This window comes from Erinaceus europaeus, chromosome 4, assembly GCF_950295315.1.
Source record: "Erinaceus europaeus chromosome 4, mEriEur2.1, whole genome shotgun sequence".
Classification (NCBI taxonomy): domain Eukaryota; kingdom Metazoa; phylum Chordata; class Mammalia; order Eulipotyphla; family Erinaceidae; genus Erinaceus; species Erinaceus europaeus.
The window spans coordinates 153035638-153038489 of record NC_080165.1 but is presented as its reverse complement, the minus strand read 5'-3'; the positions used below and the strand labels follow the sequence as shown (position 1 = coordinate 153038489).

The 2852-nt window shown below is 47.3% G+C and overlaps 1 pseudogene; it reads right to left on the bottom strand.

The window, feature by feature from the left end:
- Positions 1–1606: 1606 nt before the first annotated feature.
- On the bottom strand, positions 1607–1691 carry LOC132538370 (U2 spliceosomal RNA; annotated as a pseudogene).
- Between the last annotated feature and the right edge of the window lie 1161 nt (positions 1692–2852).

Below are 2852 nucleotides of genomic sequence, written 5' to 3'. Positions count from 1 at the left end.
ACCTGGTAGAGTATAAATGTTAGTATGCACAAGGACTGGGGTTCGAGGCCTGGTTGTCACATGGCAGCCCTGGACTAGGGGAACTTCCTTCACAAGGGCTGGAGCAGTATGGCCATGTCTCTCCTTTGTCTCTCTAGGATGTGCAGGTGCAGAGATACAAAAAAAGACCTTGGCTGGAAAAAAGTAAAATAAACAGGAACTCAGAGGTCACAGAGACTCCTGTCTAAATAGGAATATAGATGGGCCCTGGGTTCAGATCAATGGGTAAGCAAAACCGATGTTATTTATATACACTTTCCTCATATGTGGGAGCTGCTCTCTGCCCTAGTCCAGCTCCTTTGCCCAGTTCTCAACTCTGACACCACCTTCCCAGACAATACACTTAGCCCACCTGCATGTTAGCTGTTAGGCTCAGGCAAAAATCACTAGAGTCGGGGCCCCTTGGAACACAGCTAAAATAGACTTCTTAGCTTCTTCCCACACAACAACCCTAGTTTCATCTGCTCTATGCCTATCTTTGGGTTCCTGTTTATTATGTCTTACGGCCTTTCAGTCACCAGGTTGCAGATGCTACCATGAACCCAGCCTGACGGGAGGCGGGCAGTAGCGCAGCAGTGGTGCAGGTGGTATGAAGCGCAAGGACCGGCGTAAGGATCCCGGTTCGAGCCCCCGGCTCCCCACCTGCAGGGGAGTCGCTTCACAGGCGGTGAAGCAGGTCTGCAGGTGTCTGTCTTTCTCTCCCTCTCTCTGTCTTCTCTTCCTCTCTCCATTTCTCTCTGTCCTATCTAACAACGACAATAATAATAACAATAACAACAAAACAAGGGCAACAAAAGGGAAGGAAGGAAAGAAGGAAGGAAGGAAAAAAGAGAGAGAAAAAGAAAGAAAAGAACACACCCTGAGCTCCCTGGGCAGACGCCCTCACCCGTGTGTCCTGGAGCCTCCCCTCCCCAGAGCCCTGCCCCACTAGGGACAGACAGACACAGGCTGGGGGTGTGGGTCCACCTGCCAACACCCATGTCCAGCGGAGAAGCAATGACAGAAGCCAGACCTCCCGCCTTCTGCTCCCCATAAAGAATTGGGGTCCATCCTCCCAGAGGGATAAAGAACAGGGAAGCTTCCAGTGGAGGGGGAGGGGACACGGAGCTCTGGGGGTGGGAACTGTGTGGCATTGTACCCCTGTGATCTTACAGTCTTGTTAATCAGTAATAAGTCACTAATAAATTGTTTTCTTAAAAAGTAAAAATAAGATTTATGAATAATGACTATGTAAAAGTCAATTCAAAGCTCTCAAAAAATGCTGGAGCTTAGACATTGGGAGGGCCAGGTGTCAGGTCCAGGAAAGCACCCAGGAAATAGTAGACAGCCAGGACTCAGCCAGCAGCAGCTGGGTCACTCAGTGAGCCATCAAACACTGGGATTAGACCATCTCATTCGTAAAATGTAAAAGTTTGAACAGGTTCTCACTGAAAGGCAATGCAACTCTAAAATTTAATTTGCCATTGTCCTCCTAGTGGAGCATCGAAATTTTGATTATGATAATCACTCACTTAGGCCTTTAACTTCCATTTCTGTTAGATTGCCTCATGTCTGAGAGCCCTGGAATACTAGTTGACAAAAAGTTAGGGGAAAATATATACCTTAAATAACAGATACTACACTTGATCTTAGCCAAAAGGCCGAGAAGCGATAATACATACTTTAAAGAAAAGTGCACAATAATTTACAATGAGTCAAAAAAAATGAAGCAAGAAAGTAGAAAGAACTAAAAAAAGACACCTTAAAGTACCTAATGAAATAGTTTACTTAGACCTAGATACCTTCTCACCTACCTTCTATGACACATCCCTCAATCCCTTCAAAGCTAGCCTTGACAGACAAAGTAAAGACTACAAAAGCTGAATAAGGGCAAGAGACTGGCACACTTTAGTTCTTCTTCTTCTAGCGTTTGCCCGAATCACCCAGCCATTTACGTTGGAGACTTTAATAGTCATCACCAAGACTGGGGATATTCCTCCACTCGTGCTGACGGCTCTATCTTAGCCGACTGGGCTTCAGCGAATGACCTCTCCCTATTATACGATCCCAAACAGCCAGGCTCTTTTCACAGTGCCAGATGGAATAAAGATCGTCACCCGACCTGTGCTGGATTAGCACAGTCAACGGCCAAGCCTTTCCCGCTACGAGACACGTTCTCAAGATCTTCCCGCACAGTCATCACCGCCCAGCTATCATCCACATTGGTCTCCACTGATTCTGTGCTCAGAGAAACTAAGATGGAACTTTCAGAAAGCAAACTGGTGTCTGTTCAGTGATCTTACCAATACATCTATTCCTGTAATTCCAATTAACTCTATCCCCTCTGAAGATTCCTACAGGCGCTTCCGCCAAGCCATCTTCAAAGCAGCTTCCCAAGCCATTCCTCGTGGGAGACATGCTAACTATACGCCTTGTCTTGATACTGAATGCGAGCAACTACTAAAGCAGTATGATGAGTCGGGCGACCCAGATGTGGCTGACCATCTCATTGCCTCCCTGGATGCAGCGCGCCAAGCCTGCTGGCAACAACTCACGGAAAGTCTGAACTTCACCCACTCAAGTAGGAAGGCCTGGAAGCTTCTTCACAGACTGGGTGCGGGAGCCAACCCCCTCCCGTCTCCCATCCTCCCGTATCTCCAAACTCAGTGGCCAGTCACCTAACTCAAGTTGGACGTGCTAAGATCGACCCAGTCTGGAAAAGAGAAATTTCCCATGAGTGGTCATCCCACTTCCGTTGATCTTGTCCATCTCCAAAAATCTCTCCCTTTACACTGTCTGAACTGGAAGATGCTTTGAAGAGGGTTAAACCAGGA